Raw genomic sequence first — 24,786 nt, 5'->3', positions numbered from 1 at the left:
GAGGTTCTTACGGTATTTTTGGATTCATTTGTCCTATTTTGGCACTTTAGATTGGCTGTAATGGATTTATATTTCTGTCCTTTAACATTTCTGTGGTTTTACTCCCAATTTGCAATTCTTCTACAGATGCATTTTGGACCGCTTGTACTCTCTCAGGATTTGTCTATTTCTGATTGGCTTACTTGCCACAGTATCTCACATTACATATGGCATGAACATATAATAAATATTAACTCATTATAAAAATATACACAGGGGAAAAAAAAATCATTTTTGCCATAGTTATCCTGTGTCCTCTTCATGACTCTCACCTCCTCAGCAGCTCGGACCTGATGAAGCACTTTCACAGAAGTATTCCTTTTAAATCCCAGCTGTTTATTTTGGCACATTGCAGAAACAGGAATCTGGTTCTTAGGAGAGGAAGGACTAACCACATCACAGAACCGATCAGAGGGACAGCCAGCTGTGCTATGGGGCAGGTCTGTAAGCCAATCCCCAGGCTTGCCTCCACTTGTGAACACAATTTACCTGAAAACTCTCTTGGAGGTAATGTTAAGGAAAAGCATTAAGAACAGAAGAAAAAGAGCAAAAGGAAGAATAGCTTCTTATAAATGATATACTGATGATTTTATGAAAGACTGAGAAAGAATACTTTTTGAAAGTTCTGTACTTTAAGTAATCTCAACTCAAAATCAAAAGACTTCCCAGTCTGGTCTATGCTGAAGCATCTTGGTAGGTCAGCACACTAGGTTTTGTATTTTTCATACAAAACAAGAAATTTTATTTTTTTTAATTTGATAGTATACTTTAGAATTTCAAGGCAGAATGAAAGGGAAGAAGGCAGTGGAAGTGTTAATTTCGTTCTTTCAAATTCTCCACATTTTCAATTTGTAGCATATAAGGGTGCTAATAGATCAGATATATATATACACTCACAGACACAAAGTACTACTTATGCTGACTGGAAAGAAAAAAATAGGTAAAAAAACATAAGAATGTTTTTTAGAAGCACTCCTGAGAGTACCCTGGATCTTGTAAATTATTCAAATGATAATTTGAGGCAAAGGCCTTTGCTGCAAAATTGCAAGTGATTCAAACCCCTTGCAGTGTATGACACCAATCCGATTATCCAGGTTGGGGTATGACCAATGACACCATGAGGCAAGCATTAGAAGAACTTTCATAGAAATACAATTGATCTTGAAACACAATTGAAGGTTAATTTTTCTCTTTTTTTTTTTTTTTTGCTTCAGCTTCTCCAGCAGTACTGCTGTATTTAAATAAAATTATCCCAGATAGAAGTTTTTTGATTCAGTGCCTTTTCCGCAATCTTCCGTATTCCTTTATTTACCTCCCACCACATGTTATACTTGCCAGGGCAAACAAGGAAATGGTGTAATCATAGAAGTTTGCTACGCCATTTGCAAACAGTAACTGGGGTACAGTCTGGAAGCTTGTTTTATTCTCTTACAGATTCTGATATTTTCGTAAAAACCAATGTCATTCATTTAGATCTTGATAACTCCATTTCTAATTGCACCTGTGCAATGATAACCTAAAAGAGAGAGATACAAATCATTGCCTGACACAATTTGCCGCCTTGAGTATAGTGTAGGATATTTAATGCACTCAACCCAGACATGTAATCTAAAAAGAAGCTCTAAACTAGAGTGGACAAATGCACTCTTGGCATTTGGATACAGCTAACCAAAACAACTCAGGGATACATTCTGGCAAGTGAGAGATTTTGTTTGGGAGCTTTTCTAAACACTCATTTTTCTGGATCCTATTAATTTTAAATAGTGAAACTGCTTCATAGTTTATTTAGGAATTTCTGTTATCCTTGTACAACATGTGTTCATGCTGAAGTTGAAGCAGCAGTATTGCATTTCATTTTAATAACCAAATGTTTTTCTAAGTCTTAACATACATGGCATACTCACACAACTATTCATTGCCCTGCTGCTCTGCTTCTCAGTAAGGGAGACTGGTTCTCCGAGACTTTGCACATTGTTGCATCTGTTTTTATGACATACAAGGAAGAGTCTTTTGACAGTTTTGAACCCAGAGGGATCCTGACTTTGCAGCCTTGACGATGCTATTACTCAGGTAGCTGTGTAATGCACTGCCACAAATGCAACAAAAACAAATACCCTTCCTATTATGGACAATAGGTGACATAATAAACACTTTGCAGAGATTTTAATTAGGTAAAACTAGAAAGAGCATTTTCTGACCTTGTCTTTGTCAAATCTATGAAGATATCTATATGCGATTAAGGCTTTTTATCACTGAGCTTTTTTAATTCTGAAATTGATTTTTTATTTATATCAGTATTCTCGTGTGACTCCACCTTGTTGGCTGGGGATTTGTGTCAAATTCAAACTTTTAGCTAAACAGGTTTAAGAAACAGATGTCAAAGTAATCTTTAACAGCCTCATAAAGTGCTGCTTAAGTGAGGTGAGTAGGCAGTAATGAGAGGTGGGGGAAGAGAAACATTGCTAGCCTGTTATTCCAGCTACTGAAAGAGGGTTGGAAGCATGCAAATCAGGGTTTTGGGGACCAGACATGTTGCAGTTTATTACTGACAGGGTGTTAAAAAGAACAAAAGTGTATCTTATTTAAATCTGATAGCCAGTCAGCAGGATCATTAAAGTTCTTGTGAACTGTGACATTTTGCATCTGAGAGGTACCTATGTGTGCGGTATCTACCACCAAGCACTCAAACTTCTTATGACACGGAGCACTTCCAGGAAAACAATGTGAGGTGAGTCTAGCCAATGGAAGAATCATGCTTCCCTGCTCAGCCATTTCAAAGTATCCTAGATAAAAGCAAGGTTACTAGAGATGAGGAAATACCTCATTGAGGCATTCTAACTTCCTCAGAAATATTATTCAAAGGACTGTGCTAGTGATTTAACTGTAGCTCTGCTTGGTAGTCATCCTACATGGTGATGCATTAAGTAAATTGTATACATATATGCCTTAATTAAACAAAAGGTATGTAGAATAGTAAGTCTGTTTCCTGTGCTCTAAAATGATAACAAAACTCTGGCTCATATTCTAAAACATTTATCTACTTATACAGTCTACAGATTTTTGGTTGCCCCAGCTTGCTCTCACTCCAAGGGACACAGGCATTTATAAGTGTAGTTGTGGTGAACAGGAAAATAACAAATGGATACACACATTCACATGCATGCACCACACGTCCACGACACACAAAAAACCCATGCATATATTATTCCTGAGAATCTTCATTTTACTGTGGTTATGGATATCTTTGCTTAACCATGAAGTTTGTAAGTCTTAGCTTTTGTAGAAAACAGGGTTAGAGGAAGAAATAGAGGAAGAAGACAAGAGTCAAGGCTGCCAAGTTACAAAGCTGGGAATTCCAGTGTAAAAATGGAACATGACTGATAGCTGGGGAGATAGAGGTTTTATTTTGCTGTGCTCCTGACTCTAATCAGGAATAACTCAAAAAACGCTCTTTTGCATATATCTGTTCTCCAACCTCTCCTTCCTAATTTGAAGTCTTTCAGTTAGCAACAGAGACTAATTTTATTTCCATGATTTTCCTATGGTAACAAAATGTCTTCTTCCAGGCCTACAACTTCAGAAAGTACTAATGTGACTCAAATGAGAAATCCCAAATTTTACTGCCATGAAATATTCAACAACAAACATATAGATCAGACCACATACCTACCTACTTTCTTGCCTAGTTTTCTGCGAGACTTTTTAAGTCCTGACTTATTTGGAATGAGTAGGTGGTAAGCTAGGAACTGTATATTCCATGTAGGACTATGTTCTGGAAGTAGTAGTATTTCTAACTCTGAGGACCAATTTAGTTCAAAAATAATGTTATGTAAAATTAACAAAAAACTTTCACTTGCTTCTGATGTTAACAACTAAACCTATCATACAAGCTATTGGTGAAATTAAGTTGTTGTCAAGTATGCTAACTATTGTCCCTTGTCTATAAAATCTGTGTATGTATTCAGCTGCTGCCTATCTTCTTGTTTCTAAATTTTAAGGAACTTTGGATCTCCTTTTCAATTTTACTTTTAACAGCACCTAGCACAAAGGGGCCTAAGTCCATAACTAGAGTTATTGCTCACCTTGATAATTCAAGTGGTAGTAATAATAACAGATTACATTTTTCAATGTTGGTGAAAAAATAGCTAACATAAGGAAAGCATATGTGTTCCAGACCACAGCAAAATGTTTAATAAATAGTTATTATAAATCCCAGAAGTGATCAATTTATGAAAAATGTTTGCACATGAGCAGTGCTGCCATGCCACTGAAATGTAACACGATGATTCAGTATTTACACAGATCTGCAGTGGACAAATGCATACAGATTTGTTCCGTGCTGTACAGGCATTTTTACACAAATGTTCTTAATTGCTAACAGAAATAACATCGTCTACTGTAGCGGGATTTTCTTTAACTAAGTTCCTCGTGTCAGTAACACATTTGCAGCACCAGACCTCATCCAAGTTCTCGCCTTGTCGATTTTTGATCCTTGAAATTTATTCTGACAATGTTCCTAACCTAAGTGCTTTCTTTTGCAGAAAACAAAGTAATCAGATTTCATGAGTGCTCCGTTATTGTACACTTGTATGTAGCTTTTGGAGGAAGCTCCTGAAGGAAATAGAAGTCTGTAACCTGCTCCAAATTCCCTTCAGGGCCCCTGGTTCTTTGATTTAATCTTGAAACAGTCAAGACTTCTAGCCATTTTTGAGACATAAATAGGCTGTGGCACCAAATTCACTTCAAGGAGGTACACTGTAACTTTGTTCTGATCTCTGGTATAACTAAATATGTTTTCTCCCACCTTTTATAAGCTTCCTCCCATATCATCAGTACCGAAAATTTAATTTAACAGAAGTGATAGCTGATACTTTTTAGAAATTGAAGGAATAATCTAAATGAAATACTACACTCTCAATGAGGCATTTTATTCTTAACCTTCCTATGTTTGAGATTTACTTTTAATGGCTAAAATGGAAGAAACCCGTTGGTAACTTGGTCTGCTTGGTAATTTTCATTTATTGATTAAATAGAATATATTTCCTAGATATAATGAAAAATTCTATTTTGCTTTTAAAACAAACACCCCCTTCTTGTAGCTTCCCAAGAACAAAATGCTGGCATTTTTTCATTATGCAGAAGGAAGTTACATTAAATTCAGGCCACATTTTTTTCTGAAAAACTTGAATCAATAGTTTTTTATTTTAAGAACAGTTCTTCAGCGTTTGTGTGTTATGTAAGCTTCATATATCCCTAAAAACTGTTCCCAGGAGGTTACTCACGGGATGACGTTTTTCAATAGTTCCCAGGATTGCCTAGTTAAAGGGAAAGACTGCTTTTTCCTCCTAGCCCCAGGCTGTGTGCTAGGAACCTTAAACAGGACACACTTAGATTATAATATTCATGAAATATGCTTGAGATGTATGTTTGCAAATATGCATGTAGGTATGTTTTCCCGAAGTCTGAGCTTATACACAAGCCCAGGTTTCACATACAAAGTGTTTTTTTCCTTCAGGCAACATCATTGTGATAAAGGTGTCAAATTAAAACATTATGTCATGCTCCACACTACTAAAAGCATTCCTGCTATCCTCAGTACTCACACTTGGTAACCTCACAGTGGGGAGAGCTAGAGACGGTTTCCCTTCACTGCAGAAAACTCACATTAAAATGATTTCATTATGTACTTTTCTGAGCCTGAACTTAAGAAGATGAAAGAAGAGCTAGAGGATAGATTCGTGTTCTAGCACCTACCAGGTAGTTAAAGGTTTTCCTTAAAGGAAGTATCTATAACCAGGTGTCATTAAGTATCAACTGGTTTTAAAACAGGGAAAGATTTTTTCTTTTTTTCTTTTTTTTTTTTTTTGACATTTTTATGTGCTCAGCTCTGACCACAAAACTTGGCTGTTATGCTCACAAATACAGTGTTTGCGGCTATCTGTGGTAGATACAGATGTCTTTCTGAAGGTGTGTTCTTTATGTACTTTAGAATACCTACGACCAGGTTTATGTTAACATTAGGCCAAGAGCCATATGGTCTGATGTAAAGTTCATCAAAATTAGAAGGAGTTTACTGTTTAATCTCAATGACCTTTGATTGAGGGCCCCAGGATCCCTTGAACTCTGGGAGCCACAGATCATTCCAGAAAGTTGGTTTTTAGCAAAGTACATATATTTTAAGATTTTAGCTTTTGGAATCTCAGAAATGAAGCCTGAAACATTGATTTGTACAGGTGGCTTCTGCAGAGAATACAGGAATGTACTGGAAAATTACTATCTAGTGTTCTGGAGATATGGTCGTTCAGTATTCTGAAGCTGTACCATATACAGTTTGTAAAATGGGACAGATGGGGTGGATGGAGGGGTAGTATATGTGATTTCTGAGAAGGGGCATGAAAAAGCTTGCAACTTCAGGACACTTAATTTAAATCTGCATGTACTCAGAAGGAGCTATCCATTAGTAAACAGCACATTGGAAGAGACTAGAGGATGAACTATCAATTTCTTATTCTGAGAGTTTCATTTGTGTGAATACAGTGAATAAATTAACAATTACGAATCTGAGATAAGGGCACTTGCTAAAGATTTGTATATCATCTTGTTAAAAGGCACAACTCAAATTCCAGAGAAGTTGTGAGATTCTTACTGTGGTGTGCTTGGAGCATTAAGGAGCATTCTATTGTCATCTGGAGATTCCCAACTGTTAAATTTTTCAGAACAGAAATTACTCCTATTGCTCTGTGGCAAACATTCAGTAGATTTATCACTGACTCTTCAGATCTCCTCTGGGTTTTTTGGTGTTTTGTTTTGCTTTTTTTTAAACCACATTGATAAGTTGTTTTTTTTTCTAAATTGGGAGACAAAAAATATTCAAGGTCTAGCAGGTGGGACAATCTTTGATGTTTATATTTGTTTTAACTGACAGTGTCATTAAAGGTAAGATTATGCATAGTTCAGAAGGCAAAGCCGTTCATCTTGTTACTAAAATACCAAGGAAGTGGGTTTTTTTGAAATCACTGCTTCCTTCTGCAAAGGTGGGATTAAAAAAAAAAAAAAAAAAGAAATGTTTTTTTTAATGGATGGAAAAATTGGCATGCCTTACTCAGTTTTTATTAGGAACATATGTTGCAAGTAAAAGTAAGACAGAAAAGTGTCATGCATCTTCTATTTCTTTATGTAAAAGGTACTTCTTTCCAAATCAACACTTCTCCTGGTTAAAGGAAATAATCTACAAGTAAACTATCAAAAAACACGTGCATATTATCACTGCACAGTGCCAGGAGTTGCTTAACCTGGGTGATTTTCATTTTTTTCAGAATACATACATCAAACAATTTTACAAAAAGTTGTGTTTTTAAATCATTCATAACAGAAACCCCTAAATGCAATGTACATTTGGATAGACATACCTAATGCATGTTTACATGTGCAATGTAAACACTGGTGTATAATCAAATGTGGTCTATAAAAGATATTTACAAGGGTGTATAATGCTAAGACAAGGGGGAATGGCTTAAAAATAGAAGAGGGTAGATTTAGATGAGATGTAAGGGAGAAATTTTTTACTGTAATGGTGGTGAGGCAGTGGAACAGGCTGCCCAGAGAAGTTGTAGCTGCCCCATCCCTGTCAGTGTTCAAGGCCAGGTTGGACGGGGCTTGGAGCAACATGGTCTAGTTGAATGTTTCCTTGCTCATGGCAGGGGAGGTAGAAGTAGACGATCATTAAGGTCTCTTTCAATGCAAACTGTTCTAGGATTCTATGATTCTGTATTCAGAATTTCCACATCCATAAATACTTGGTTAAAAACAGGTGGATGAGTTTGCTTCTTCTGAAGTCTTTGCATATAACGTGCATGTAACAGATAGAAGCACATTACTTTCCACTTAGTTTTATTTATATATGTATATAAATAAGACTATATATTTGCTTCATGTATCTCAAATATACATATATGGAAGATTATCTATAATAATCCTCTGTCAGTTGCTGAGAACCTTACATTCCAGGCATAGCACTGGTAGATCACAGCTCAAATTGACCATAAACCCAGGAACTCAGGAATCATGGCAAATGAAGATATAGCAATCTGTAGTAAAACCAATAAAACCCATAAATTATATATTGTTTAAAACAGCTTATTTTAAAACATTTGACTGCTACTATTATCAAACTCACAAAAATCTTTTTTCTCTCAGCTCACTGAATAGAAAAGATGAAACAGATAAGGTGAGAGATATGCCAGAGGTCAAAGAGTAAAATTTGCCACCTGACATACTTAATACTATCCTAAAACAGATTAGAAGTTCACAAATTAAAATTAAAAGCAAGGGGCTTCCTCCTAAATCGGTTGTCCCTACCCAGAACCGCTTTGCTGTCCTGTAGGAGGCTGATGAGGAAACACACTCGCACCACAAACAGACAGCTGATGCACTGGTAGAGAAGATCAGTACTGGTGCTGCCTATAATAAATGCTCGGAGCAATGTAGAGATATCCCAGCCGCTCCAGCCAATGAGCCGGCTTCATTTGGAGCTTGGCTCAGGTGCCTCTATACAAACACGCATAGCATGGGGAACAAACAAGAGGAATTAGAGATGTGTGCACGTCTATGGGGGTATGATATAATAGGCATCACAGAAACATGGTGGGATGGCTCCTATGACTGGAGTGTTGGAATGGAAGGTTACAGGCTCTTTAGGAAAGACAGGCCTGGCAGGCGGGGAGGGGGAGTTGCCCTTTATGTTAGGGATAGGCTGGAGAGTATGGAACTCTGTCTGGGGACAGGTGAGCAGTCCACAGAGAGTTTGTGGGTCAGGGTTAAAGGGAATATAGCTATGGGAGACATTACTGTGGAGATCTGTTACAGACCGCCTGATCAAGGAGAACCTGTGGATGAAGCACTCCATAGACAGATAGGAAAAGCCTCACGCTCACAGGCCCTTTTTCTCATGGGGGATTTCAAACACCCTGACATCTGTTGGAACAATGGTACAGCCTGGCACAAGCAATCCAGGAGGTTCCTTGATTGTGTGGAAGACAGCTTCCTTCTGCAAGTAATAGAGGAGCCGACAAGGAGAGGTGCCATGCTTGACCTTGTGCTCACCAACAGGGAAGGGCTTGTTGGAAATGTGATGCTCCAGGGCAGCCTTGGATGCAGCGATCATGAGATGCTCGAATTTGAGATCCTCAGGACAGTGAGAAGAGTGTGCAGCAAGCTCACTGCTCTGGACTTCAAAAGAGCAGACTTTGGCCTCTTCAGGAACCTGCTTAGGAAGGTTCCATGGGATACAGCCCTAGAGGGCAGGGGGGCCTAAGACTCTTGGTTGATACTCAAGGATCACCTGCTGCAAGCTCAGGAGTGTTGCATCCCAACTAGAAGGAAGTGCAGCAGGAGGGCCAGGAGACCCCCTTGGATGGATAAGGAGCTGCTGAGGAAAATTAGAAGGAAAAAAAGAGGCTTATAAAAAGTGGAAGCAAGGACAGGCGGCCTGGGAAGAATACACGGATGTTGTCCGGGAAGCTAGGGACCAGGTTAGGAAAGCTAAGGCCCAGTTAGAATAAAACTTGGCTACGGATATTATGGATAACAGGAAGGGATTCTACAAGTACATACAAATAAAAAACAGACTAGGGACAACGTAGGCCCCCTCAGGAAGCTCTCAGGAGAACTGGCTACCCTGGATTTGGAGAAGGCTGAGGTTCTGAATGACTTCTTTGCCTCGGTCTTCACTGGCAAAGGCTCTGACCAAACCACCCAAGTCTTGGAAGGCAGATGGAGGGACTGTGAGAATGAAGACCTTGTGCCCACTGTAGGAGAGGATCTGGTTCGAGACCATCTTAAAAATCTGAACGTGCACAAGTCCATGAGTCCTGATGAAACCCATCTGCGGGTCCTGAAGGAGCTGGTGAATGAAGTTGCTAAGCCACTGTGCATCATATTTGAAAAATCATGGCAGTCAGGTGAAAAAGGGAAATATAACCCCCATTTTCAAGAAGGGGAAAGTGGACGAGCCAGGGAATTACAGCCCAGTCAGTCTCGCCTCTGTGCCTGGCAAAATCTTGGAGCAGATTCTCCTGGAAGGCATGCTAAGGCACATGAAAATCAACAAGGTGCTTGGTGACAGCCAGCATGGCTTCACTAAGGGGAAATCCTGCCTGACCAATTTGGTGGCCTTCTATGATGGGGCTACAGAACTGATGGACAGGGGTAGAGCAGTTGATGTCATCTACCTGGACTTATGCAAAGCGTTCGACACTGTCCCACACGACATCCTTGTCTCTAAATTGGAGAGACATCAGTTTGATGGATGGACCACTCGGTGGATAAAGATCTGGCTGGATGGTCGCACACAAAGAGTTGTGGTCAATGGCTCAGTGTCCGGCTGGAGACCAGTAAAGATTGGTGTCCCTCAGGGATCGGTGTTGGGACCGGTCTTGTTTAACATCTTCGTCGCTGACATGGACAGTGGGATTGAGTGTGCCCTCAGCAAGTTTGCCGATGACACCAAGCTGTGTGTTTCAGTTGATGCGCTGGAGGGAAGGAATGCCATCCAGAGGGACCTTGGCACACTTGTGAGGTGGGCTGATGCCAACCTCATGGAGTTTAACCATGCGAAGTGCAAGGTCCTACACCTGGGTCGGAGCAATCCCAGGCACAGCTTTAGCTTGGGCAGAGAAGAGATTCAGAGCAGCCCTGTGGAGAAGGACGTAGAGGTGCTGGTCGATGAGAAAATGAACCTGGGCTGGCTTCAGTGTGTGCTTGCAGCCCAGAAAGCCAACCGTATCCTGGGCTGCATCAAAAGGAGCGTGACCAGCAGGTCAAAGGATCCTGCCCCTCTACTCTGCTCTTCTGAGACCTCACTTGGATTACTGTGTGCAGTTTTGGTGTCCTCAACATAAAAAGGGCATGGAACTGTTGGAACAAGTCCAGAGGAGGACCACGAGGATGATCAGGGGACTGGAGCACCTCCCGTATGAAGACAGGCTGAGAAAGTTGGGGCTGTTCAGCCTGGAGAAGAGAAGGCTGCGTGGAGACCTCATAGCAGCCTTCCAGTGTCTGAAGGGGGCCTATATGGATGCTGAGAAGGGACTCTTCATTAGGGACTGTAGTGATAGGACAAAGGGTAACGGGTTAAAACCTAAACAGGGAAAGTTTAGATTGGATATAACCAGGAAATTCTTTCCTGTTAAGGTGGTGAGGCACTGGAATAGGTTGCCCATGGAGGTTGTGAATGCTCCATCCCTGGCAGTGCTCAAGACCAGGTTGGACGAGGCCTTGGGTGATATGGCTTAGTGTGAGGTGTCCCTGCCCATGGCAGGGGTGATGGAACTAGATGATCTTAAGGTCCTTTCCAACCCTAACTATTCTATGATTCTATGATTCTAAAAGAAGATTAATATTTTCATTCTCCCGATTTATCAGATTTTGGGGTTCAACTGCTGCTGTAAAATTTAGAAGTATTTAATCTCTTCTATATAAATTCAAACTCAGTTTTTTATCCTCAAACAACTTCTCAAAGTCTTTTTTTTTTTTTTAAAAAGGAACAAATAAATGCTATACTCTAATAATATCTGTCACAATAAAGTATGTTTTGTGGGAAGATATTCATAACACGTTTCTGTGATGATCAATTCATCATGCTGCAGAGGTCCAAATGCAGACCATATTGGTTTATATATGCCAAAACTTTTATTTGGATATACATTTCTGGATATTTTCATAGTTGCTGTAAGTATATTCCCAGTCATTACTAACTGGGAGTTTTCATTTCAAGGTTCAGCAGAAAAAGCCAAAGTCCAAGTCAGAGAGAGAAATGAGCTCTCTTAGGAATTATTCTTTCTAAGCAAGCAGAGCTGACGACCTCTTGATCACAATTGTCACTGCATTCTGACCTTAGTATAGTCCCAAGAGTTGAATGCAGTAAGCAAGTGTTTCTGTGTTCTGAAGCCAAATAAAATGTTTTGGGCTAAAGTTTTCTGAAGTGAGTGATCTGGGAGACTTTAGGTTTTGAATTCTGCTTGAAAGAAAGCACACACTTTTGATGCCAGTACTACCAGTTCTCTTGCTAGGTACTGAATGCACTAAAAAATATCCCAAATAATTATGGTGTTAACCATAACATTTTGTTCTTAGTTTTCTTTCATTGTTTCCACATTTGGCAGTATGTTCAGAACTGATTAAATGCATACTGTTTGTAAGGTCTGTTTGGTAGCACTTGCAAAGAATTAAGATAACAGGTAACTGTAATTTATGGCCCAAGGGGTGATCTATAATTTATACTTGTTTAGCACCATGAATCTCAATTAGGAAACACTATTACATTTTACAGAAAGTACTGTAAAAATAAAATTTTCTGATTTGGGAAATCTCTTTTACATTTCTCAGAGGCAAAGCACAGAATCATAACTTAAAAAACAGGGAGGCTTACATGTCTTTAAGTCCTCTTTCCAATTCTGATACTTTGTAGGTGTTGGAAACTCTCTCTACTGCCAAAAAAAAGGAGCTCTTCTCCACTGAAGATCTTTCCTCACAGACTGCACAACACCCATCCCACAGTCTCCAGCAACTGCGGATTCATGGAAGCAGTTCATGGTCTACTCACAACTTTACCTCCCTCCAGACCTTGCTTCCTAACAAGGCAGAAACTCCCCCTTTGTTGCTATGCTGAAGAGAATTCAAGCCACTGCATCATAACCATTTCTCCACTTCCCTTTCTATACCACGAAGGCAGATCTAGGAGTACTGGAACAATATAATGTTGAAATTTTGAAACACTGAACTAGGTGGGATACTCTTGATCTTAATTTTTCTGGTGCATAAAAGATCTGCTTATCAAAACTCACTGCATAATAAAAACCAGCATGCCATGTTACAGAACAGTTTTGGTCTTGATCTACATGTAAAGCTCTTCAGCATCATGCGTTTTAGTTAAAAACTGTTGTCTAAAATCCTGTAATTCAGACATTTCCACATCACATGTTCTAACAAGATCTTTCAAAGTATTGTCAATACAAATGTTTCTTATAAGGGAATTATTCTCACCGTATTTCTAGGCAAGAGCTTTGTTACTTGATAAGTAAGAGCTATTTATTTCATCCATTTAGTTTTCTTTTAGTACTGCAAATGGGAGTGAGCCTATCATAACCTGAACATCTGCTTAGCTTCACCTTAGGAGTGTCTTACTAAGCTCCATGGAACCCAACAGCTATCTGTGTCTCAAATACAAATATAGTTATGTGATTTGTTGGACAAGGAAATGCTAAGGGCATGAAGTCAATGACTGATGATTGTGCACTTCCTTTCAGAGAGTATTAAACAATGTTGGATTAGGCCTTTATGTATGCAGTGACTTTCTTTTATAACAGTGAGCTCTGTGTGATGAATAATTTATTTTTCATACATAGAGTCTGCTTTTCTTCACCCAGTACCTGTGGACAGATTGTGATTTCCTCAGATTACTTTCATATTATTTTGTTCAAGTTTTTGAAATGTAATGGACTGAACTTGAGTCCCTTTCTCAATAATTAATAGGAATTATGCTGGTAGGCAAGTATACAAACTTTCTTCATATTCATTGGAGAAATTAAGCAGTATTTTTATATGAATACTTTTGTGTGTAAATGTAAAAGTGTTAATTATTAGTAAATAAGCCATCAGTATAGAATTATTTTCCACATCCATTCATGACAGTAAGACAACATTATTGCTAACTTTGCAATAATTAAATGCACTATGTAATTGAAAACATTTAATTCCAACTAGTATATCTGTAGAATATATTTTTAACTTTTTAATTAGTCAGCAGTTTTATTAATTTTGCAGTGGAAGTGAGTTCAAAGTTTCAGTGAAGTACTATGTTTCATTCAAAAAGAGTCATTGAACCTTTATCTGGACATGCAGATATGAATTTAACACCTGAAACACCTGGAGATCAAAAATCAAGGAAAAGAGAGGTCTCTTCAAGAACTATCCCACTTAACATCTCATAAAGATTTCTCTATACTTTCCAAAAGGTCAAAGCTATGAAAACATTCACATATTGTATGTTTAATTCTAGTTAATTTTCACAACAACATTAGTTATTTAATGTTTGTTAAGGCTTAATTGACTATGTCTAGGAAAAATCATTCCTCACAGTAGATCCAATTTTTGGTTTACCCATGCTGAAACAAAAAAGTGGGACAGAGAAACCTTTCTTTTTTTCTTTTGGTAGTGTACAAGAAATAGCTTTGGGCAAAGGCTCAAGAAAGCTGGTGAACAGACTTTGCATTTTTAAACTGTGAGTGTTAATGTAACTGCAAAACAATGCACTATACAAGTAACTAAATAGGACACAGACATTGGAATACACAAACTACCCAAAAAGGGAACCAAGGAGATCAGAAATGAATTTTTGCAGATGACTCTGGAGGGGAAATTAAGTATTTTAGTAAGATGAAAATAGAACAGAATAAGCATTTGGAAATAGTGAAACTACTACAGTATTTGCTTGCAATTTCCCTGCAGTGCTTCCAAGAAGTGGATAAACATTTGTCTTTCAGTCTCTTCTGAACCACTGCATATAACTGGTTCTTCAGGCTTGTAAATGTGCAGATCAAGTGAGACCAAGTTCAGGTGTTTTCTCACATGGCATAGAATATGCATTGCTCTTGGATGTTATATTTATGAAACCTGTAAGACTGTAAGAACCCAGAAACTAGTCCTTTCCTTTGATTTAGGTTTCAGCATGTTCTAAGTTGTATGTGTATATGTACCCGCCAATGGTGACTTAAAGGTAGAAAAAGCCAATGATAAAACTGCACTTGGTATCGGTGGATCACATTATAGACCATACAAGTTTCTTTCATATAAAGTACCCACTACGTGGACTGATTTTCTTAGGACACTAATAATAAGGAAAGAAGACTTTGACAACTAGGTGACTACAATTCAGGCAATTCAGGTGTGAGCCAAATACATGGACTACACATTTTTTTATGGCGCCTGATGAACTTAGATGTATGCTAGGGGCCCAACAGAATGAATAAAAAGACAGCTAAGAAGAACTTTGCATTCCAATAAAATTATCCAGATATGAATTAGCAGGTAAATCAAGAAGGTATGAGAAAACAGGCAAATTATTTGTGGAATTACTTAGGCACACACTCACTTCAAATCATAAAATGGACCTTTACAATTATTTTGAGAATATGCAACAAAGCTTAGAAATTTAATCATTGGTCTATTTTAATGATCTTACAATGAGCAATTATAGAAGCTCTAGGTCCATTTGTCACCTTTAGCTGGAAATATATTTGTTTCATTTCAAGTCATGTCAGCATACATTGAATAGCTGTAGTCAGTCATATGTAAAATTCATTTGTGCTTTCTTGTATATGCAGAATGCTAAGACAAAAAAGTAAGTATCTGAACTTTAAAAACAAGTAATAAAAAAATAGAAAAGCATAAAATTAAATTCTGTATTACACTAAACATTTAGAAAATGAAGAAGCTATCCTCTGCTGGAATATAGAAAAGGAACAGCACAGGACAGGGATGCTGTCAGGATATTTTAAATGGCATTTCATTTATCCAAATTCTCTTAACTGTGAGTTTTAAGGTGGACTTAAGTTTAATTTTAGAAATCAAATGCTATAACTAGAAGCACCCTAGGGCTGGAGGAAAGAGAGCTGTGGAAGAAGCAGGCAGGGGTGGGGGGGGTGGAAGAAGAGGGAATTGCTCCTTGAGTACACTGCAAATAGCTTGTGAATCAACAGTATGGTAACAATTAGACAGTGGTCCTGTTTTCATTTTTGCTGGATTTTGGAAATCATAAAAATAGATTATGAATAAGCCTCATGTGAGCCAAAAGTTACATTGCAACAGCTGCATTATCCTACCAATACATGCTAATTTTATCAGATCTATTCACAACTTGCTGCTAATATCTCACAGGTGGTAGAAACACATCTCAGATTCCTCCTTTAGGGTTGAATTTTTCTATAATATTTTCAGCTTCCACTTTTTATTTCCCACATTTACATCTTAATGGCAGGAAAGCTGTATGGAAGCAATTCATTTAACAAAGCAATAAATTAAGGCCTAGTACACATACGGTTTCCCTTATTGTTTCAAGATACATGAAGCTTTCATAGACCTTTGAAAACAAAGCCTTCATCGTGGGATTTTCTTAGGAATTTTTGATTTGTTACACAATTGTAAGCAGTACAACTTTCCTATCAAAAACAATCACCAATGCTTACATTCTTTTATGAAATGTCTTTGAAAGTCGCATCCTTGCAACTTTCTCAACTGTGTTCCTTTTAAACAATGTTAACAGATACAGTGTTTATTACTGACTTAAAGAAACAGCACCTAATCTACCTATGTGTTAGTTACTTCGTAGTATAATGTCCAGCCTCTCATCAGATTTGGAATTTTTGTGGTTTGGGGTTTTTTTTCATTTAGTAAACCTGGTTTATACTCGGTGTATATTTTTGATGTAAAATAAAAGCCTATGGAAACAATTTTCAATGCTAAATAGCAGAATGGAATTAATGTTTGGAATATTAAAGAAAAGAAGTCTAAGGTATTTCATTTGATGTATGTTGGAATAAAATGACTTTTCTTAATAACAATTTGGAGAACAAAATGTCTCTTAAAATAGAGATTGTTTCTTGGTTGTTTTTTTTTTTTTTTTGAGATGGCATAATTTAGAACTTGTTTTAAGTAGCATGTAATCTAAGCCAAGTTCTTCCATTTTCCATTTTCTTTCCATTTCCATTTTCTTATTATTCAATTTAATCATTGAAATTCAGTTGTTCAATATCAGGTTCCTCTTTAGATTAATCTTGTACTTTCAATTTTGTCACGGAGACCTTTTTGTTCCCTAAATTAAAATGTCTATTCCAAATAAGGCACTGTAAAGCTGAACTAAAAACAGAATGCAAACTATTTTAAATTAAAAACAAAAAAAAATATTGTAAAAGTATAAGTAGTTTCAAATAAGTTTTCTCAGTGCACAAAGGGCAATGTATAACCAAAAGAACCTTATTTTCCAGCTGTGGCTCAATTTTTGTTATCCTGCAGAGTAGTAAAAGGCCATTCTTTAGACAGACAACTTGCAACACGTGAGTGCTGCCTTGAAAGACAGAAGCATTGGCAGAGGTTACTGACTGTGTTGGTGGTTCAGTTTAGAAAGGCCAAAGTATACAGTCTGTCCTTTCAAAAATAGAATCATAGAATCAAAGAATGATAATTTCTTGAGGAACCAAAACTTATAAAACACTGTTAAAATTCAGGAAGTTTGAAAACTATTTATTTTCAACTTGGACATGTAAAATATATGATATACAGAGCCTCAGACATTGCACATTTTGCACTTACATGAGTCTTACAAGAAAAGAAATATATTATTTTTCTATGCTTTACCAAGTCTTCTGAGCTCCTAACACTAGATGCAAGAATCCCAAGTTAATAAATGTGTCATGGGTATTCTTCCATGTACTTCTAATTGAAGTAGCGGGGAGATTGATCTAACTAATACTCTGATCAAGGTTAGGGTTTGGTTGGGTTGGTTTTTTTTGGGGGGGGAGAGAGTGAATGTTTTGTTTCCTTTCCTATGGAACTGTGGGAGCAACATGGTTTTTACATATTCTCGTCTTTTAATAGAAGGGAGATTTGTTGAAGGATATGGTTGGTACCTGCAATTCCAGCTCAAGCAGTTTGTCAAGGTTCCAAAATTCTTGATGAGTTGCAAATGGGAGAGGCAACCCTTGAAACAGATCTGTACCCTGTGGTATAATTGACTCAAGACAGTCTTCTGGAAATTTTTTTTGTTCCTATTCAGCTGTTTCATAAGCACATTGGCCAAACATTTTGTTTAATGGAAGACATTTACCAGTGAGTAGGTCATTTTAATGTGGATTATCTTTTATAAGGACAAGTCTTGCATTACATTGTTGTCAAAGTAACAAACCTGGGTATAGCTGAAACCCTTAAAAGAACAAATATTCAAAAGCACGTATCCAAGGTGAGAGCAGAATAATTTTCTGGCTTCTGGGGAAATACATGACTGATGAAAAATTATGTCCAGATATTTGCCCTGTGTTTGAGGGGGTGAGGATGTGTATGCTGTGTAGACAAATGCTTGAAAGGATGTGAAGAACATCCCAACTGTGACAGTTATCAGAGACAGCGTGTCAGAGTCTGCCTGCATTTTCAGGGCAGACTTCTTGAACAGCCAGACATGAGCCTCTGTCAAAGCTGAGTCCTTGCTACAGTTGTTTATGGTAAATGTTATTAACATTGGTTAATTATTACGCAATTGTTACTTTATCAGCAACCTTCAGCAGCAAAATAGGAATGATTACATTGAAACAATTAAGTGTCCCCTTGTGGCAAATATAATTGCTTTCTTTAGTTCAGCCAAATTTACTAGCATCATATCTGTTGTGAGGACAGGGCTCCTGAGGGATCTGGTTAAGCCTTTGTTTCCTTTTGAATATACTGATGTTTTTAATTTTCATCACATAGCCACACACTTTCTCCCCTCTGTATTCTTGTTGTGAGGATCCAGTGAATGAGGTTCTGGCTAGAATTTTATTTCTCCAGTCAGAGCTTCTATGCTGAGTGTTGTCTATCCAAACCTTTGTTGTTCACAGGCTCAGATTTTCAGTACAATATGTTAAGTACCTCTATGAGGAAATCAGGCAATGTGAATAGTCTGTTGAACCTCAATTACAGAGAAATCAGAGCCCTGTGAAGCCTTCTTTGATGATACACTCAGCTTTTTCTTCTTATTGAAGAAGCCAGAGGTGCCAGTCTCAATGTTCCCTGCTGTCTTTTAGAGAAATTATTTCTAATTGTCTAAGGCTTGTAAGATAGTTTAATGAAATCTCACACAAAGTCCATATGATAGTGCCATCTTAACAGAAGTCTTCGTGAACTTGGATGAAAGTTACTTGCTTTCTTTATGGAAGGCGTAAAAAATCTTAATTTTATGTCATCCACAAAGCTATTGGGTCTGTAAGGGTAAGTCTGACATTTCTCTATATCCAACCACCCTAGAAGATAGCAGCCTTGCCATTCATCCAGATGAGAAAAGAGAAATAATGTTGACCTCCAGCAACTACCTTGGACCTTAGACATCAAGTTTATATAATATTGCCTTCAAGGTAGCTTATGCATAAACTATGAAAGGAACAGGTCCAACCAGACAAGAAATTTGTGCAGACACGTTTAAGCAAGAGCTGGTGCTGATGGATCAGCAAAACCCCTTAAATTTTTGGGGTAGCTGCACAATTTTTCAGGAATTGGTTCAGAGGGTTTGTGGAGGGGCATGGAGATTGGATTTATACTCTATTACTTAGCTACAGATATTGGTGAATTACCTCATGCGTATTGGGTACGCATTTTTTGAAGATTTTTGGTTGTTTTTTTAAAAAAACAAAATAAAACTTTACAGCTTGCTAAGCTGAATAACCAACATATGGACAAAAATTCTCCTTCGAAAACTGTGTTATCAATCAGTTGAATTAAATCAGAGAGTGTTTTGACTCTCAAGACCTGCATTTGCTTTCTGGAAAAATGATTTTTGTACATGAAGAAATATGTACCAGCCTCATGTATATTATTGCCAATGAAAAACCATTGAGTGATATGCAAATACCAGTGAGCATAAATGTCTGCTGAAGTTCTAGAAAGAGCCAAGTCTTTGCTATACTGAACACCAGAAGGAGCTTTTCCTTCTCACAGCTTTCACAGTTGCTTGCTCTGTCTTGCATTCTTTCCCATTTTAAAGAGCTTTTTTCTTTGTCATTTCTGATGTGTTACAGTTTCCAGATTCTACTCAAAACACCATTTGCACATTTAGATATATTTCAACAACTGCTCAGAGACAGGCTGAAGGAAAGAGCGCAACAGGAAAAACAATCCATTCTGTCATCAGAAAACCTTTCCAAAATGGTGAGAAACAGCAGAGATCTTGCTTGAAATAAAGGTGCTCTACTTGAAATGCAATCAATTTTCCCCTTCAGCTTTTAATTTTTACATTTGGGTTTAGTTTTTTTCCTTCATAAACAGTTACCTCCACTGCACCTTCAGACACCACTTAGTCTGTATTAAATTAATTCTCTTCGAACGGATTTGTACAAAACCAGTAAGAGAAAAACATGGAAACAGGAAGATAGAATTTAGCCAGTGTAGTCTGTTAAGATTCTTAAGCACTCTAGTTATCTTCAGCTACTGAATCCTCTGAGACACTCCAATCTGCTCAGACTTGATTTGACCTGCAATAGCAGGCTAGTAGGATTGTACTTCACCTGCTGCAATCAGGGTGGAAAACTGTACGTACAGGTGCATATAAACTCCACCTTGAACATAAAGAATGAGTATCTCCAGTAGTGGAGCTTAGGTTTGGGAAAATCAGACTTCAGAAATCCCACAGCAGCCAGAATATATATGAATTTGCATCTCTTCGCATGCTGAAGTCAATATACTTCTACAGCTTTTTTGAGATTTAGAAGGCAATAGGATTTAAAAGGACACTCAGTAGACAGAAGTACCTGTGTCACAATGTTAAACTGGCCTACAAACACAAGGATTAACCTAAGTGTTTCTGAGTGCTATCTATGGAAACTTGATGGTCAAAATTGAAAACTCACTTCAATTTATCTATGATCTAAAACTTGAAAGAATTCAGTTTAAGATCTTAAGAGAAATATCTATTTAAGTTCTATTTACACAGGCTTTTGTAGGCAGATTGAAATCACATCATCATGTTGGGTGATACCATCTCTAAGGTAGTGTACTCTCAAGACAAATTCTTAGCTTAGAATTGACATGGAGTTAATTACAGCTACATGGCTTTTGGCTGGCTCAGAATATGGGCAGAACACATTTGCAATGGCCTGTAAAAACCCTGTAGGCATGCCTTTCAAAATAGAGGTTTATATATACTGATGATATTAAAACTTTGAGGAGGACTATTCATGACATTGATGTGACATGTCAATCTACAATGTTTGGTAGAGGAACTGATAGGAGGTTCCTTCCCTCTGGGAAGCTTACATGTCTGCATCACTACAAGAGGGGAAGAGAAGTGCCATTTCAGCTTTCGATGTCAAATGTGCCTCTTGGTATAAGGTCCTAAAAAAGAAAGGGTCTTGACACCATTAGGTGATAAGAGGCTGGCAGCATGCTCCAGCAAGAGTCTGGAGATGTGATGCATCTGATGTTTTCTGGTGACTGAGCTCTAGCTTTTAACTTTTAACACTTAGTAAGTCAATGTTTCTCCCTTTAATCATAGATATGCTGGTGTACAAGGAAACAGAGGTCCATATTTCATCAAACAGCTCTGAATCAAACATAAATTCTAACTTCTTACAGTCTCCTTTCTTTCACCATTAACTTATTTGCTCTTCAGGGACTTCTCTTCATGAAAACTTTTTCACTCACCTGGCATGACATAACAACTACACAGCCTCATTCACAAAAACTCTTTGTGGAGCACTCTGACCTTTCTAAATTAACCCTGTTGTAAGGGAATTTCTATGCTTATGGGACAGAGTGTCAGTCCTGTGAGGTTGTAAAAGATTTTTTGATTTTTTTCTTTTCTGTACAAGATTTTTACAAGGCTCGAAGGTTTTGGGGGGTCTTATTTTTTAGTACTTTGCTCTTTTTGAGGTTGATTTGAGAGTTCAGGCAGAAGGGTTATATACAACAAAAGTGTAAATGGAGAAAGACTTCTGGCTGACCTTAAAACAAGGAGCTGAATTATGTCATTTATAGTAAAGGCTAACCCAGATAACCAACCTTAGAGATTAGGCTAAAGGCATAGGTACTCTTTTTCTTTGTAAACTATTCCCTGCTAACTTTTCATGTCTAATGTGAAAGGCTAAGAATGTAAAGACAGTGCTACTGATCCATATCTGTCCCTGGTTACTCACATCCTAGAGAAAATGTATTCTGACTGCAGAACACAATATTTCAACCATAGGTTGGATATTTTAAAAGAAGCAAAGTCTAACATTATCCTGGGAAAAAAAAATCCCTGCATTTCACTTAGGTCTTTTGCTGGCAGGTCGTGGAAGCTGACGAGTTTATTTTCTTTCTGGACTTTCATAGTGAGCCAACCTTTCTGCTGAATGAACTAATCACATGAACATTTATTGTCTGCAAGATAGGATACTACAGATATTTTCTAACCCACCAAAAAATCATACCCAGAAGAAACTATGCAAGTGATATCAAGTTTGCTCCCTAACACTGAGTGAAATTAAGTTTCAGTGCAGTATCATTCTAATATATTTTTTCACTATTGAGTAAAGTCATTTACATGAGATGTATTTTTCAGATCTTTATGGGGATTTTTGTGGTTTCAATGTCTCGTACAAAACATGACATAAAACCTAACAAGGGGAACAGACTACTTATTACTATATTTTCATTTACTGGTTGTCTAGCATTGATCTTTACTTATTTTGTGTAACATGGCAGTTTTCTACACTAGAGACAAAATTTAGTGCATTTTTGCAACATCTGAATCCATTTCACAGTAATGGATTCAAATGTCATAAAGTCAAAATTTCCCACATAAAAGAGCGAAATTCTAAATATCAAGCACAAGTCTGTCACTTATCTACATTAGCATTCCAGAAGACTTCTCAAACTTAGGCATCTGCTAGCAAGAGCTTTTTCTTTTCTCCCTTTTCTTGCTAAAAAGCAGCACTCTGTATCTTCTGTTACATTAAACATTAAAAAAACCCTCTCCTCTGAAATGTCCCACTAGGTTGATGGCTGGAGTTTTTCACTGACTTGATGTGGGAAAGCAAAATAGGATTTTCCTTCTTTTTTTTTTTTCACTTTTCCCACACGGATACTATTTTCTTTTTAGTTTTTGGTGTTTAAAATAAAAAAAAAAAAAATGTTAATGGTCTGAATGAAAGCTTACAGTAGTCATGAACTCCACTTATTTTCTTATGGCTAAATCCTTACAGTTAACTCATCTCATTGTACTTGAACTTGGCTCTAATAATCAAGTGTTTAGTTGTTGAATATCTCTGTGGTTCCTACTAATTCAGGAGGATTAGTGTAGAGTCCAGGTGTCCTGGGCTCAGCTGTAGCAGTCATTTTTCCCCTTCTTAGCAGCTGGTGCAGAGCTGTGTATTCGACTTTGGTCTGAGAACAGTGCTGATAACACACCAATGTTTCTAGTTGTTGCTAAGCAATGTTTACTTTGATCAAGGACTTTTTCAGTCTCATGCTCTGTCAGTGAGTAGGGGCATGGGAAGCTGGGAGGAAGCAGTGACAGGACACCTGACCAATCTAGCGAAAGGGGTATTCCATACCAGAGCACATCATGATTGTGCATCACTTGTGTTTATTGGTTTTTTTCCTTTTCACCTTTCAGTTTTATATTCTCTCCCCTTGTTATTTCCCTTATCACTATTATTATTGTAGTATTATACCTTAGTTACTGGACTGTTCTTATTGCAACCCATGCAGTTACATTCTTTTGATTCTCCTCCCCATCCCTCTAGGGTTGGGGGGGGGAAGAGGGGAAGTGAGCGAGCGGCTGCATGGTTCTGAATTACTGGCTGGGTTTAAACCACGATACAGAGAAATTGTTGATTTAGCATACAGAGACATGTATCCATTATATGTAGATCTCTGTGTGCAAACATGTTGCAATGCCAGTCAAACCTCAGAGCAAATTATCTCATTGTTGAGCACATGATTCTTCAGGTTTCCTTATTCAAATGCTTGTCCAAGTTCAGTTTGTATCATCAGTATCTGTCTTCAGAAGATAGGCAACATAATGGTAAGACCACCTCAAAATCATCTTCAGCTAAATCATAAAGAGTAGTCAACAAAGTGACCATTATTTGGGATATCAGAACTTTTGTTCAAACCTGTGGGGAAAACCAAACCAATTTCTCTTCCTTTTCCTCCTCTGTCTTGTCCTGTATCATAATATTGCTTGTTTATCAACAGCAATGCAAAGGATCTTGAACCTTGGTAACTCTGCCAGACACCTGAAATATATAATTCCACTAAAGACAAAGTATTACCAATCTTCAACAGAAGAGAAACCAGCCCTTTAAAAAGTCAACAATTCATGTCTTGCAGTAGAATTATCCCTTTGGAAAACAATTTGAATTTTCATAGTCCCTCACATAGTCCTGAAGGGACTTCCTCTTCAGATATCTACCTGGAGGGAGAGGTTTTACAAAAATCCTTCAAAACTGACACATTTTTAAACCACTATGTAACAGCATATTACATTTTGTATGATGTTTAATGTTAGTAGCTTGAATTAAAAATCTCTTTTTGGGAATTCCTTTAATGTTATATAGTGTAACTCATAACGAAGTCCTTCCATTGAATTAGGCTTTAATATTCAAGTGTTTAATTCTTCCATACCTCTACATGGTTACCATCATGACAGCAGGATTTGTATAATGGCGCGTGATACTTTGACTATGATATTATAAAGATTCACTTTAAATTTTCTAAGAAATATTGACTGTCATATTTTGGAATATTTTTTGCAAATTATAAATGGTCCTTTCAGTTCTGGGTACAACTTTGTTGTTACCAGGTTTTTCTGATTAGCAATGCTGGACCATTTTGTGTTCTTACATTATGATTTCTCAGTATAATTCTGGCATGTTTAAAATTGTGCTGGACAAATGCTATAGAAACTAGGGAATTATCACAACAGAAGAAATGGGCGTTTCCCCACACATTTCAAAGGTCCTTACTGAT

The 24,786-nt window shown here is 37.5% G+C and overlaps 1 long non-coding RNA gene across 1 annotated transcript; it reads left to right on the top strand.

The window, feature by feature from the left end:
- Positions 1 to 289: 289 nt before the first annotated feature.
- LOC134165493 (uncharacterized) lies at positions 290 to 24,357 on the top strand. The gene is made up of 2 exons (XR_009965562.1): positions 290 to 546; positions 24,013 to 24,357. It is a non-coding gene; the product is annotated as an uncharacterized LOC134165493 (long non-coding RNA).
- Positions 24,358 to 24,786: the final 429 nt, after the last annotated feature.

This window comes from Pezoporus occidentalis, unplaced genomic scaffold, assembly GCF_034315485.1.
Source record: "Pezoporus occidentalis ecotype Australia unplaced genomic scaffold, CSIRO_AGI_Poc_V1 ctg24, whole genome shotgun sequence".
NCBI lineage: Eukaryota > Metazoa > Chordata > Aves > Psittaciformes > Psittacidae > Pezoporus > Pezoporus occidentalis.
Note: the sequence above shows the minus strand (reverse complement) of the source record. Positions and strands in the feature narration are given on the sequence as shown.